Genomic DNA, 15816 nt, shown 5'->3' on the forward strand with positions numbered 1-15816 from the left:
TCAAAGCAAATCCACTCCAGCTGGCACCAGCATGGTTGTGCTTCCAAAAGCAAAGAAATAAAAAAAGAAAATCAGCTACAAATGCTGAATAATTATAACAAGGAAATATTTCCTTAATACCTCCATGGATAATGATGCTGGTGTCAGAAAACTGACTCACTGGGAGTGTTCCCACCATCCAGAAGGTGTTGTTATGGTCCTAACCAAAGCTTTTTTTCTAATTCTAGAAATCCAAGAGCATGCTTGAGTCACCAAGGTTAAGACAAAGGTTTGCAAATTACTCAGGGAGATAATCCTCCTCCTTGCTTTGTATCTGGGTTTGGGTTTCTGGGTTATTTTAGCAGGAAAAAAAACCAAAAACAAACCTAAAAATCCAACAAGACCAAAAATGCAGTGCCAGTTTATCAACTCCTGATTTTTCCTCCTGGTTTATCCAGTCTGTATGCACCTTACTAATTTTTGCCTTATTACTGCCTAAAGTGCTATCTATTTTTGCATTAAACACTCATTTAAAGAGTGAGAGGTTTGACAGCTGAGATCTAATAGTTTCACAGACAATTTATTGATCTTTAGGAGTTGGCACATGACCACACAGCAGGGAGATTTCATCCCCATTTTTTCCCAGAGGGATGTGCACTTTTTCCCACCTAACTTCTAGTATGCAAAAGATCAGAGGTTTGCTCTGTCTGGAGAGCAAAAAACCTTCTGTTAGAGAGGTTAAAAAATAAAAATGCAGTCTGTATTTTAAAGGATTCTTTTCTTTCAACAAGGGATGTTAAAATAGTTACATTGTGCTTTAACTGAGCTATAAAAGAACCTGCTCTAATTTGCTTTTAGATCCTTCCCAATATAATCACAGATTATATCCATCATAATGAAATATCTCAGACATCTGGATGGTGTTCTCTGAACAGGGCTCCCTCCTCTCACCCACTTTTCCAAGCAGCCTCATCTTAGTTTCCCAAGTAGAGCAGATGTTCAAAGGTCATTATTAAAAGCATGTCAACCACATGGGAGCTGAAGGAAAGGAATTTTTTCCATCAATAAGATATTCTTAGGCTTGGGGTCTTGTTCCTTGGGTGTAAGCTTGTTGGTTTTCCTTGTGATTTGGGAATTTTTTTATTATTTTAAATTGAAGACAGCATGGGAAGGGTGCTAGAATAGTGCTCGTGTTCACCTACCCTCCAACTGTTCAATTACTCAAGAAATGCCCAGATCATGGGATGAAATTAAGCCTTAATTGACTGTCAAAAAGCAGCCACCAAACTGACCACCCAGGGCTGAGGAATGTCAACCAAATGGGAGCTGAAGGAAAGGAATTTTTTCCATCAATAAAATATTCTTTGGCTTGGGGTCTTGTTCCTTGGGTGTGACCTTGTTGGTTTTCCTTGTGGTTTGGTTTTTTATTATTATTATTATTTTAAATTGAAGACAGCATGGGAAGGGTACTAGAACAGTGCTCGTGTTCACCTACCCTCTAACTGTTCAATCACTCAAGAAATGCCCAAATCATGGGATGAAATTAAGCCTTAATTGACTGTCAAAAACCAGCCACCAAACTGACCACCCAGGGCTGAGGCATGTCAACCACATGAGAGCTGAAAGAAAGGAATTTTTTCCATCAATAAGATATTCTTAGGTTTGGGGTCTTGTTCCTTGGGTGTGAGCTTGTTGGTTTTCCTTGTGGTTTGGGGTTTTTTATTATTATTATTATTATTTTAAATTGAAGACAGCATGGGAAGGGTGCTAGAACAGTGCTCGTGTGTTCACCTACCATCTAACTGTTCAATCACTCAAGAAATCCCCAAATCATGGGATGAAATTAAGCCTTAATTGACTGTCAAAAACCAGCCACCAAACTGACCACCCAGGGCTGAGGAATGTCAACCAAATGAGAGCTAAAGGAAAGGAATTATTTCCATCAATAAGATATTCTTTGGCTTGGGGTCTTGTTCCTTGGGTGTGAGCTTGTTGGTTTTCCTTGTGGTTTGGGTGTTTCTTTTGATTATTTTAAATTGAGGACAGCATGGGAAGGGTGCTGGAAGAGTGCTCGTGTTCACCTACCCTCTAACTGTTCAATCACTCAAGAAATGCCCAAATCATGGGATGAAATTAAGCCTTAATTGACTGTCAAAAACCAGCCACCAAACTGACCACCCAGGGCTGAGGAATGTCAACCAAATGGGAGCTGAAAGAAAGGAATTTTTTCCATCAATAAAATATTCTTAGGTTTGGGGTCTTGTTCCTTGGGTGTGAGCTTGTTGGTTTTCCTTGTGGTTTGGGGTTTTTTATTATTATTATTATTATTTTAAATTGAAGACAGCATGGGAAGGGTGCTAGAACAGTGCTCGTGTGTTCACCTACCCTCTAACTGTTCAATCACTCAAGAAATCCCCAAATCATGGGATGAAATTAAGCCTTAATTAACTGTCAAAAACCAGCCACCAAACTGACCACCCAGGGCTGAGGAATGTCAACCAAATGAGAGCTAAAGGAAAGGAATTTTTTCCATCAATAAGATATTCTTTGGCTTGGGGTCTTGTTCCTTGGGTGTGAGCTTGTTGGTTTTCCTTGTGATTTGTTTTTTTTATTATTATTTTAAATTGAGGACAACATGGGAAGGGTGCTGGAAGAGTGCTCGTGTTCACCTACCCTCTAACTGTTCAATCACTCAAGAAATCCCCAAATCATGGGATGAAATTAAGCCTTAATTGACTGTCAAAAAGCAGCCACCAAACTGACCACCCAGGGCTGAGGAATGTCAACCAAATGAGAGCTAAAGGAAAGGAATTATTTCCATCAATAAGATATTCTTTGGCTTGGGGTCTTGTTCCTTGGGTGTGAGCTTGTTGGTTTTCCTTGTGGTTTGGGTGTTTCTTTTGATTATTTTAAATTGAGGACAGCATGGGAAGGGTGCTGGAAGAGTGCTCGTGTTCACCTACCCTCTAACTGTTCAATCACTCAAGAAATGCCCAAATCATGGGATGAAATTAAGCCTTAATTGACTGTCAAAAACCAGCCACCAAACTGACCACGCAGTTCTGAGGAATGTCAACCAAATGAGAGCTGAAGGAAAGGAATTATTTCCATCAATAAAATATTCTTAGGCTTGGGGTCTTGTTCCTTGGGTGTGAGCTTGTTGGTTTTCCTTGTGGTTTGGGTTTTTTTTATTATTTTAAATTGAAGACAGCATGGGAAGGGTGCTAGAACAGTGCTCGTGTGTTCACCTACCCTCTAACTGTTCAGTCACCCAAGAAATGCCCAGATCATGGGATGAAATTAAGCCTTAATTGACTGTCAAAAACCAGCCACCAAACTGACCACCCAGGGCTAAAGAATTAATATTTCTCCCTCTCAGCATCCACACTCACTGTGACAGCACTGACACCTCCCCAGCCTAGAAAGTGGTTTCCTCTCCTTCTTTGCTGCCTGGGAAGCAAAGGCTGGCAGATGTTCAGCCCTTCACTTGCCAAGAAAATTAGCACTTTCCCAACATCTCTGCACACTGAGCAAAGCATCCTGGAGTCCTTGACAAAAGAGATCTCAGCATGGCAATGGGCTGCTGGGAGACAGGAGCTCTCCAGACTCAATATGTCAAGGAAACACAGGCAAAGTTGGTATTTTCAGCCACACAGGCAAGATTTCAGAACTGTGTAATTCCCACAACTATCACAATTTACTCACAATTACCACGATATCACAATTAACACAATTTATTATCCACCCCAAGCAGCTTCACCGACACAAAGTTCCAAACTTTAGTGGTATCCAAGAGAGGGAATCTCTGATTACAGAGCTTGGCATCAGCTTGTCTTAGTTATGTCATTTTTATTTCTAAATCTTAGGGTTTTAAAATACTTATTTGCACTGAGATGAAAAAGAGGCACTTGGAATTTTCCAAAACTGCCTTGGATTATCTTTCCAAAATCTGGGGGAAATCTGCCTAGGTTTATTCTTACCCAATCCCTCTTAAACCATTTCACAAACCTTACTGACATTAAATTACTATCCAGAACTCTATTTTTTATAATGTCACTTCCCAGACATGAAAATAATTTTTTTTTCTTATATAAACTCTCAGTTTGAAAAGTAAAAAACAAAAAAAAAATTGTGCCACTTGTTTTAGTCCCTATTAAGAAAACTACAAAACCTACCAATTCTGGATTTAAGATGGAAGGAAAAGAAAAGGTTTACTTCTGGCAGAAGTATTTTATTCCCTGGTCCATACATCTCCTGCAGAGATGCAGCCTCCCTTGCAGCCCTAACCTGACATCCTTGTTTGTACCTTGCCTGGGTACCACCTGGACCAGCCAGTGACCACAGAGTGAAACATTTTCTGCTTCAAGTGTTTTCTGTTGAAACTATTAACTTATTTATTTTATATTCAATTCCCCCAGAACAAACTGCCCTGAAATCAACTCCAGAAATCCAACAATTCTTACAAAGTCTCCAGGTTTTCAGAGGATTGACTGACACCAGCACTTTTCTGCTTCCTTTATGCAGCATTGAAGAGGAAGAAAGAAAGGAGCAGGAGGCATTTGGGAATATTTGACAAGTCTTTGTTTTAGAAGACCAATAGCTAAAAATTGATTAGAAAATCCCAAAGCCACCAGTAGGTATTGATATCCTCAGCACTAAGATCTCTACAACCTGAGGCACTACTCCTTGTGCTCACTGCTGGCACCATTTTTACTGCTGTCCCCAGCCCCTGATTTAAGGAAGGGAAAAAAAAAAAGAGCTTTGGCCCACCTACACCTAAAGAAAGTTTAAAAATTGAATAGTTAGGGGGTTTTTTGGACAAAAAGTAGAACATAGGGATTTACACAAGCACAGGGGTGCAGCCAGCACTTAGTGCAAGAACCTTTGGATGTTTTACTCTATACCCTTCCCCTTCATAGTTTCCAGGACCATAGTGAGGGCAGATAAAAGACAAAACTCCTGAGCCAGATGGAAACCAACCTCTTCTGGTGCAGTTCCACCAGTGATGACTTGAGATAAGACCCTGTGGCTCCTTCTGCTCCACGTTCAGGGTTCCACCACTCCAGGGATTCATGGAATGTCTCAGAGCCCAAGTTCTTTAGCTGCACACTCTGCTGAGAAAACCAGTTCAACAGCTGGGAATGGTTCACCTGAGTACAGTGAGAATGTAAGAAAACATCTGGGTACTGCCACCTTAATCTGGTATTTGAAATAATGCTGATGGGTGTTCTGATTACTCACTATTTGATGTCATCTGCTCTGATGCCACAAGAAACCCAGAGCCACTTGAAACAACATTTCCTGTTCTTGCTGTTCTGTTCATAATTGTCAGGTAGGAAATACAGCTTGTTGTGGGCCAGCAAAACATCAATATAGGACTGCAGCAACATTTGTTTCTTCTATAAATAACATTTCATAGCAGGCTGGGAGTGTTCACAGCAGAGTTTATCCCACTTCAGCAATAAAATGAAAGTCATGTTGTGGAAACAGTGTAAAAATGCATATTTAATGACAAAATCTTGTAAACCCCAGCCTAAAAGAGTGCTGGAGTCATCCTTTTCTTGCAACAACATTGAAGAGTGTATAGAATAATTTGGGTTGGAAGGGACCTCTCAGGGCCATCCAGTCCAAGCCCTGCAGTCTCAGGGACACCCTCACCCAGATCAGGGTGCTCAGAGCATCCTCAAGCTTCATCTTGAGTATTTCCAGGGATGAAACCTCATCCACCTCCCTGGGCAACCTCTGCCATGGTCCCACCACCCTCATGGGATAGAACTTGTTCCTAACATCCATCTAAATCTCCTCTTCTCTAATTTAAAGCCATTGCCCCTCATCCTATCACTCCAGACCCTTGCAAACACTCCCTCTCCAACCTTCCTATAGGTTTTCTCTTTAGATACTATGAGGTTGCTATAAGCACTGGATGCAGTACCCCAGGTGAGGTCTTCCCAGAGGAGAGCTCCTCATGGGCCTTATTTTCAGGTCCTCTTTATTTCAGGTCCTTATTTTCAGGTCCTCCTGATCTCTGCTCTCCCCTAGGATCAAGAGGATCTGGGATAAATTTGTTTCCTCCTTCTTGCAGCTCAAGAAAAGGAAAGCCCAGGGCAGGGAGCTTGATGGAGGATGGGGAAGGCTGAAGTGGGAGATAAAAAAGTCCAAGGTATGAGAGGAGAGGGGTGGGATGGGGACAAAGCAACAAGAGGATGTAGAGCTCTGCTGCCAGAATGTGTATTAGAGCTTTAAAATCAGTGCCTACTCTTGAAAACTAAAAGAATATAATTTTTAAATTAGATTTTGATCATCAATGTGGTGTTTTTGCCTAGACATATACTTTAACTTCATACAGAGGGTTTTTTCTTTCTTTCCAAGAAAAAGTCCTGAAAGCTAAGAAATTCCCATAGCTAATTCACAACTCTTTTCTTCAAAAAAAAAAAAAAAAAAAAAAAGCAGGAAATCTAGCAGGAAATTCTCAGTGAAGGCATAAAAAAAAAAATCATCTAAATATCCCAGGGTGTGACTCCAGGGGAGCACTAACTGGTGATGGGGATTCACACGGATGCTGCAGAAAGCACTTCATTGAGAAGAATCCCAGTGCCATGGACTCCTGGTGGCTTTGCCATCATTTCTGAGCATTCAGACTGACCTGGCTCAAGAGGTCAGCTAGAAATGACCTGTTTAATTTTACAGAAGGGCCTTAGGAAAGGAACAAGGCTCCAGAAAAGATGCTTCAAAACAGAGCCTTGAAGAACTGCCAAAAGCAGGAGGTGCCAATCAGACACAAAATCCAAATTTAGAAAAAGATATCTGTATTTAGAAGAAGAAATGAAGCCAAAAAACCTCTGTAAACACTGCAAAGGAAGAGTGGCTTTGAATTGGGGAACTCAGACTGCCTGGAGCAGAGCAAGCAGGAGCCTCCTGGAGCCCAGTGAACCCGAAGGCATCGGAGAGGCCTTCAGGACCACAACACTAAAATCAAATCTTCAAGCTCCAAATATGCCTCTCTTTGGCAGTGACCAAGCTCCACAGGACAAGTTGAAAGCTTTCTGACCCCCTCAAAAAGTGCCCATGTTCCCTACAGACAGAAATCACTGCTCTGAAGAGGAGCAACAACCACCATGAGCTTCCCATGGCCAGAAGGGCTCTGGTGGAACCAGTGGCAATGGCAACACTTCCATGGATGGACAAACTCTGACACTGCCAGGGGAATGGAATAGGAGAACCTGCCTAAAACCCATCACCTTAGTGCTTCAGCAATAGGTTCAGAAGGGCTGAATGGCCCTGTGGGTTTGCCAAAGAGGATTACATGTTTTGATGAGATTAGGATTGCTACACACAGGAGGAAAAAGGACAAGGAGCATCACTTCTGGCTCTATTAGCATTTGTTTTACACTTCCAATAATAATTCACCTTCCACTACAATAACAATTTCACCAGTGCTTTGAAATGTAGCCTCTTTTACTCAAAGAACTGAAATTTTCAGCATGACCTTTCAGCAGAGCTGCACACCTTGAAGGAATGAAGGAAATCACTAATTTAAAACTAGAGAGACCAAAGGAACACACATGCCAACCCCACAGCTCCAAACCCACTGAAAGCTCTTCCCAGAAGAGGGTCATAAATTCATGAAAGAATCCTTTAGGATCACCACAAGGATTAGTGTGGGTTTTGAACATTATTTACTCAGCCCTCCTGCTGCAGGGGACAAGGGAAAGCTCAGAGCACCATCAATACTTGTGACAATCTTTCACTTGGGTTTTAGCAGCCTGCTCACAAATGTACTGACCCATATTCCTGAAAAAAAAACCAAAACATGACAAGCTATGTACAGCTAAATCTGGAAAATCTGGACCTATTCTAAGCAACATCTCTTCCAAAGGTGGCCCCATAAATAAGGTCTGACATTTGCAAAGAGCTTTTAATTCATTAAGAGCTGAACATGAAGCTGAACATCAGGAAGATGAAGAGGAGGCAGCAGTGTGCCCAGGTGGCCAAGAAGGCCAATGGCATCCTGGGCTGGCTCAGGAACAGCGTGGCCAGCAGGTCCAGGGAAGGGATTCTGCCCCTGTGCTCAGCTCTGGGGAGGCCACAGCTTGAGTCCTGTGTCCAGTTCTGGGCCCCTCAGGAAGTTCAGGAAGGAGCTTGAGGTGCTGGAGCAGGTCCAGAGAAGAGCAAGGAGGCTGTGAAGGGATCCAGCAGAATTGCTGTGAGGAAGGGCTGAGGGAGCTGGGGGTGTTGAGGCTGGAGAAGAGGAGGCTCAGGGGAGACCTCATCACTCTCTCCAACTCCCTGAAAGGAGGTTGGAGCCAGGGGGGGGTTGGGCTCTTTTCCCAGGCAACTCTCAGCAAGACAAGAGGGCACAAAGGGTCTCAAGTTGTGCCAGGGGAGGTTTAGGTTGGAGATGAGAAAGAATTTCTTTCTGGAGAGGGTGATCAGGCATTGGAATGGGCTGCCCAGGGAAGTAGTGGATTCTCCGTGTCTGGAGATCTTTCCAAAGAGCCTGGATGTGGCACTGAGTGCCATGGGCTGGGAACCACGGGGGGAGTGGATCAAGGGTTGGACTTGATGATCTCTGAGGTCCCTTCCAACCCAGCCAGTTCTATGATTCTATGATTATTAGCAACAAATAAAGGTGGGTTTCAGCAAAATACAGGTGTCCTGACATCCATCCCACTATATTTTCCTTTTGACAATCTGTTTCATCAAAGTATCTTTAGACCAAGAACATAGGAAGTCATCTATTTGAGGAAGGTTTTGTCAATAACTCAAGCAGCAAAACTCTTCCCTGCCTTCTGTTGGGGAAGCTGAAAAGGGAAGAATGGTCAAACTCTTCCCTCCTCTCCATCTCTGGGGAAGGAGCCACACAAAAGCTTCTGTGAGATCAGGAAAAGTTGGGAAGGGACAATTTTGATTTCCAATAGGTTGGCAGATCCTCATTTGAGAGTTTCATTAGGAAAATCTATGTATCTATGGAGACAAATGAAAATCAGAGGTAGGAGAAGAGGGTAAAAAAGGAAAATATTTGCTTTGTGCCTTCATCAGCCTTTGATGATCAAACCCATCAGGTCTGAATAGTGACTGTGTCCTTGGTTTGGAGGGAAAAAAAGCCACAGCATTAAAGAAAAATTAAAAATTGAAATAGGTATTAATCCTATTGATATTTCCTAAAGTGGACACAAAGAGGAGATATTTCAGCATCTCTCAGGTCCCCAGCAAACCAGAGGATCACGTGCCTGCCCACAATTGAGGCACAGATGTAAGAAGGATATTGAGCTTTGGGGGATAATCAGATTTATTTTTTTTTCAATAAGTAGAGCGTGTTATTTTCAAGTGGTTAACTGAGAATAACTCTTGCAGAAGTACAATATAACAGTAATTATTCCAAAATGGATGGCACAAAAGGGTTCATTTGAAATCATATTATGATTGCTGGATTAAAGTAGTTATTATATAATCGGAGAGCAATTACTCCACCTTAATAATTTCTGGGTTTCTAAGGGTGAAAGTGATAATACAAGCTGCAGCAGGTGTCAAATTTGTGAAATGAATATTCTAAAGGCTGGAAAGAAACAAACATATTAGCATATAAAAACCACAAGTGGAGAAAATAGCTAAAAATACAAAAATTCTTCAACCCTCCTGCCTCGAGCAGACACTCAGCAGCAGTTCACACATGCTTTTTGGTCACATCTCATTCCAGAGAGACATCTTTTCTAGATCCCACAAAAAAAAACTCAAACCAAAACAAAAAAGCAACAAAAAAACCCCAAACAACAGCTCAGAATAGTTGCAAGTAATATAAGCAAGAAAAAGTCATATCCAATACCTCCATTCTTTATGTGTTGGTTTTGCTTATTCCCCACTCCTGAAAGAAATCCATGCTAAGAGGCCAAAACCATGAAGTTCTGCCACAGATGCAAGGCCTTTTCCACAGGTCCCAAGATTCAGGAACCAAGGCTTCTGTAGAAAAAAAAATAAAATTAAACAATCTCATTCTTGCCTCAGGAGACACCATCAGTCCCTAAAAATCTGTAGCAAGACAACTAAGTACACATCTTCCTTATTAGTTCTTAAAATAAAGTTCTTTTTGTGGAAGAATATATTGGTTTGTATTCCAAGTTAAATGGCAAGTTAAAACAGAATCCACCTTGTTTCTAAAAGGCAAATATTTGAGATGTGTCATTGAATAAAAAGTCCATTTGGGAAGGGAACTGGACACCAAGGTTCAGTGTACACCAAGGTAAATCTGCAAAGTTTAATACAGTTAAAGCAAAGAAAAAGAAAGTTGCTTGGAATAAAAGATACCTATGGGTTGGTTGTAGATTTACTAGCACATTCATTTCTGCACGACCCTCTCAGCACAGAGTAAGAGTGAAGAACAGACCTGAAAACACAACCAGGTAGTGATGGAAACAAGAGGGGTTTGGCACTGAACATTTCTGGAAGATTGGTTACCACAAATCCTCCCTGAATGGAACCAAAAAAACTGGAAGTGCTTCCCAAAAGGTAACCAATTTGGGGGTTTTGGAGTGGAAGCCAGCAGGAAGGTGTGATTAAAATCTAAAGAGAAATGATGTTTTATAATATTGTAGTCACAGAAATCATGTGTGAAATGGGGATGTCAGGAAAAGTCGAGGAGAGGGAAAAAAAAACCACCTTCCATCTGGATTTTCTGCTTCCAAATAAATCCTCAGCTGATACAGAACAAAGCCAGCAATCTAGGTTAAGATGGTGCAATACAACCTCAGGAGAGGAAAAAAAAAATCCACATGGCAAAACTGCAAGCCAGCTTGGAAAGAAAACAGCATAATCACAACCCTTCTACTGTCAGCTTTTTTCTCCCTCCATCACCCAAAAGATGCTGAGCAGAAGCTGAGCTGTGCCTGCAGACTTAAGACAGATTTTAGGATAAACCCTGAAGTTAGGAGCCACCTACCAGCAGCTCTTTGGCTCTTGGAGCAGCAGCCAGAGTTAACCAAGGACTGTTGAGTAATCAAAGTGCATCCTTGCATACAAGCAAGCAGGGAAAAATAAAAAGAAATCCCCAAGCCTGTGATTAATTCATGACCCCCAGTGTGAGCTGTGCTTATGCTGCCTTGCAGGATTAGGAGTGCTGTTCCTGCTCCTAGGGAGTGGGGTTGGGATCCTACAAAGCCCACGAGCCCCAGCAGGACTGCACATATGGACCCAAATCCCAACCCCAAAGCTAACACAGAGTTCAGCAGGCACAGCAAAATCTCTGCTGCCCATCATCATCCTGACAAAGAAAAAAAAACTGCTAAAAAGTATTTTTTGGTGTGCTTCAAGCAGAGAGATCCTAAAGAGGACAGCAGACATCAGTGTTAAAAACATATATAAAATATGTTTATATAAAATAAATAAAAATAAGGTTGTTATTATTGCAAAGGTGTATTAATATCATCTCTCAGCCAACATTTTTCAGCCTTTCCATCTATTTTCTGTAAAGACATCTGCTATGCCTGGCATAGGCTGCCCAGTTCCTGCTTTCCCTGGCCTCATGTTGAATTGCCATTTGCCAAAGAGACACGAGCAGGACCTATAGATGTTTGAGGGGATCTGTAATGAGCTGTGCAAAGTTGTAAGATTGAATTGAAGGTTTCCCTCAACCTAAAGTGTTTGTATGAGGTGGGTAAAACGTCAGGTTATAGGACAAAGCAGAAAACCAAACAGTATTTCCCCATCATGACTCGCCAGGAAAAAAGCTGTAATGCAGAGAGTTACAGGGCTACCTGGAGAAATAAATTAAAGGGAATAGAGAAGTGTCCTCTCTACTGAAACAATTTCACAGAACATGAAATTTTAGCAAGTCTGCTCCAGGAGAAAGAGATTCCCAAAGATCAATGGCAGCAAGATGCTTCACCTCTTTATCACTGGTGATTTTTGAACCATTAAACCAAGAGCTTTAACAGAACCCTCGTATATTCCATAGAAACTGAAAATATTGGACACAACTAATGCTTTTCCACTCAAAAGGGAAGCCAGTTATAAAGAGAGATAATACTACAGTTCTTCAGCCCCTTATGTCTCTTATTTAGCAACTCTGGGAGGAGTGGTGCTGCCCTCCTAGGAGCTGCTGTGATTTCCACCTTAACCCAGATCTCAGCAAAGTGCTGGCTCCTCTCTCAGGCCCTGTGACAAACACAGAGAAGTTATTAGGAAGAGAAAGAAACACTGGGTGACTCCTATCCACGTGCAATTTTATAACTAAAACAACCCCAAGCCTGAGAAGCTGGCAGCTGGCACTTGGGGTTGGCAGCAAGCAAGGAACGGGATTGTTTTCATTGTTGGGAATGATTGATGCTGCAGCTGAGCTGCTGAGGTGGCTGAACAATGTCCCAGCATCACAAACAATGGCAGTGTCACTCATTCTCCTCCAGGGACGTGGTCAGATGGAGGGAAGAGGCTGTTTTGATGTGCTAAATTACAGCATGGAGGAGAACAGCCATCATTATTTTCCCTGGCATGGAAGCTCAGTGCTTGCTGCTGCATCTCTGTGGACATCTCTGTGGACACCTCTGCAACTCTGTGGACACCTCTGCACCTCTGTGGACACCCCTGCTTCTCTCTGGACACCCCTGCTTCTCTCTGGACACCCCTGCTTCTCTCTGGACACCTCTGCACCTCTCTGGACACCTCTGCTTCTCTCTCTGTGGACACATCTGCTTCTCTCTCTGTGGACACCTCTGCATTTCTCTGGACACCTCTGCATTTCTCTGGACACCTCTGCATTTCTCTGGACACCTCTGCATTTCTCTGGACACCTCTGCTTCTCTGTGGAAACCTCTTGCCTGGATTCAGGGAAGAGGTGGGGAAGGGAGGACCAAATTCCAGCAGCATCTCAAAGTCAGAGAGGGTGACAGATGCTCTGGCTCTGGCACCCATCCTGCTGTAGTGGCCCAGGGCCAGGGAAACTCCTGCTCTGCCCATTTCTGTTCAGCCAGGAGGTTTGGATCAGTCCCCAAGCCAGGGAAAAGGGAAAAATGCAACCTCCAAGCACCAGCTGCAGCTAAACGTGGCTGCAGGTGCCCCATCTGCAGGTCCTGGCAGGAGCATCTCTGGGAGCAAGGGAACAACCTGGAAACAAAAGTTGACAAAACACAGCCTAAAGGGATTTACACCTGTGCCATGCTGATTCAGGAGCATCCCACATCTCCTGGGCAGACTGGGAAAAGGGTCTGGAAGTGCAGGTCTGGAATAAGGTCCAACAGAGGGGATTTATGGAATGTGAAGAACTTTTTTTTTTTTCTCTTGGGCTTTGAATTTCTCCACCAAGAATTCTGTCCCTGGTCCAGCCTGTCAAATTTATCCTAGAATTAGAATGTCAGCTTGGAAGAGACCTCAAGGACCATCTTGCCCAGTCCCTGATTTCTTACTTCAGCTTTTCCTATGCCTAAAAGATAAGGGGGAGGGGGGGATGTGCCTTTTAATCCTCAGCTCACCTTCCTAAAACTACATTTGGATGTGACTGAGTAATAAATATACACTCTTATTAACCACCAGCACTTAATAAATTTAATTTTTTTTTTAATGAGGACCTTGGGAATGGCTCTGGGAAGCTCCTGATCCCCAGAGCTCACCATATGTGGGGCTGGAGTTTGGCTCAGAACCCTCAGAATGGGCACCCTGAGCCTTATCCACAAACCAAAACCCAAGTCTTGGCACTGCTGTGGTGCCAAGGACCATGCAACCACCTCAGCCAGTCAACAGAATTAAAAGAAATAAGTGTTATTTCTGCTAGTAATTGTTTTCAGGCCTGGGTCAGATGCTGCTGGGAAGCAAAAATCCAGAATTTCTGGGCTGCTGGATTCAGATGCTAGCAGGTAGGTAGGGGTAGGAGTGCAGGCTTTAGGAAAAAACCTTGTCCTAGTCTGGATTCCTTCTTACTTTTACAACTCTTTATTTTTATCATAGAAAGTCTTTGTTTTATCTTTAAATGACACTTTCTCAGCACCTCGTGCTGGTAAATCTCCTTACTTGGATGGCTTTTAAATCTAAATTAAGTTCTATTGTTAATTTTGGGGTTTTTTTGTTTGGTTTGGGTTTTTTTCCCATTTTCCCCCTGTTCTAAAGACCAGTAAACTCAGCTTCAATGGCATGTAAGATTTGGCTTTAGTGGTAAAAAATAAGGATGCTATTTAACCCTTTAGGAAAAAAAATAAAATAAAATAAAGACAAGATCTGGTTTCAAAGCCTCAAAATTTGGGGGGGCTAAACTGGATCTCAGTTTAGCCCAGAATAAAAATATGATGGCTACATAATGCCCTGCACAAAATAGCTGTAGAGAAAAGTCATCCACATGAATCTTCTGCTTTTATTGATTTCTGCTTTGGAAGCCACACCTTGGAGAAAATGATGATGTTGGATTTGCCATCAGAATAAGTGGCCCAATAACCTGTGTCTGGGTTTCCTAAAAGGAATCCCAAATAAATAATAAATAAATAATATAGTAAATAAATTAAAGAATAAATAAAGAATAAATAAAGAATAATAAATCCTAAACTCTTCCATGGGTTTGGAGCTGCACAGAAAGGGAAGAGACAGACTAGAGAGCTGGGCCGATTCCAACGGGATGAGGTTCAACAAGGCCAAGTGCCGGGTCCTGCACTTTGGCCACAACAACCTCATGGGGAGCTACAGGCTGGGGACAGAGTGGCTGGAGAGCAGCCAGGCAGAAAGGGACCTGGGAGTCTGGATTGCCAGGAAGCTGAACATGAGCCAGCAGTGTGCCCAGGTGGCCAAGAAAGCCAATGGCATCCTGGGCTGGCTCAGGAACAGCGTGGCCAGCAGGTCCTGGGAAGGGATTCTGCCCCTGTACTCAGCTCTGGTGAGGCCACAGCTTGAGTCCTGTGTCCAGTTCTGGGCCCCTCAGTTTAAGAAGGATGTAGAGGTCCTGGAACAGGTCCAAAGGAGGGCAACCAGGCTGGTGAAGGGACTCGAGCACAGACCCTATGAGGAGAGGCTGAGAGAGCTGGGGCTGTTCAGCCTGAAGAAGAGGAGGCTCAGGGGAGACCTCATTGCTGTCTACAACTACCTGAAAGGAGGCTGTAGCGAGGTGGGAACTGGACTCTTTTCACAGACGACCTTCAACAAGACAAGAGGACACAGTCTTAAGTTGTGCCAGGGGAGGTTTAGGTTAGATATTAGAAAGAATTTCTTCACGGAGAGGGTGATCAGGCTATGGAATGGACTGCCCGGTGAGGTGGTAGATTCTCCGTCCCTGGAGACATTTAAAAAAAGACTGGATGTGGCACTCAGTGCCATGGTCTAGCAACTGCTCCGGTGGGTCAAGGGTTGGACTAGATGATCTCTGAGGTCCCTTCCAACCTGGCTAATTCTATGATTCTATGAAAAGCCCAGAGGACCAGAGGCTTCCACATCAATCTTGGCCCCAAAAATGAGTCTGAGTTCTCCACTTCAGAACCCCCAAATTCAGCCCTTTACAGACTGGAGTCTTTTATAAACTCATCAACTGGGAGGCTGAAATTACCTCTGCAGTGGTCAAGGGTTTGGTACAGATGAAATCTCATCTCTGAGAAAACCTTAAAATGAGGCTTGGCTTCCCTCACTTTCCCTGAGCTTTGTTTCCAAACTTTTCCTTTCAACAGCCTTACAACAAAATAACCCAACAAAACAGACAAACCAAACTAAAAATACCCAACCAGGCCAACAACAGCTCCAAAAAAAAAAAAAAAAAAACCAGCTAAATAAAAATAAAAAATAAAAAACAAACACCCAGGAAAAAAAAAAATTAGAAATGAACCTTTCCATCCTGATATTGTCCTTCATCAAATACTGGGCTCCACGGAGCATCATCTTCTG

The sequence above is a fragment of the Calypte anna genome, chromosome 9 (genome assembly GCF_003957555.1).
Source record: "Calypte anna isolate BGI_N300 chromosome 9, bCalAnn1_v1.p, whole genome shotgun sequence".
NCBI lineage: Eukaryota > Metazoa > Chordata > Aves > Apodiformes > Trochilidae > Calypte > Calypte anna.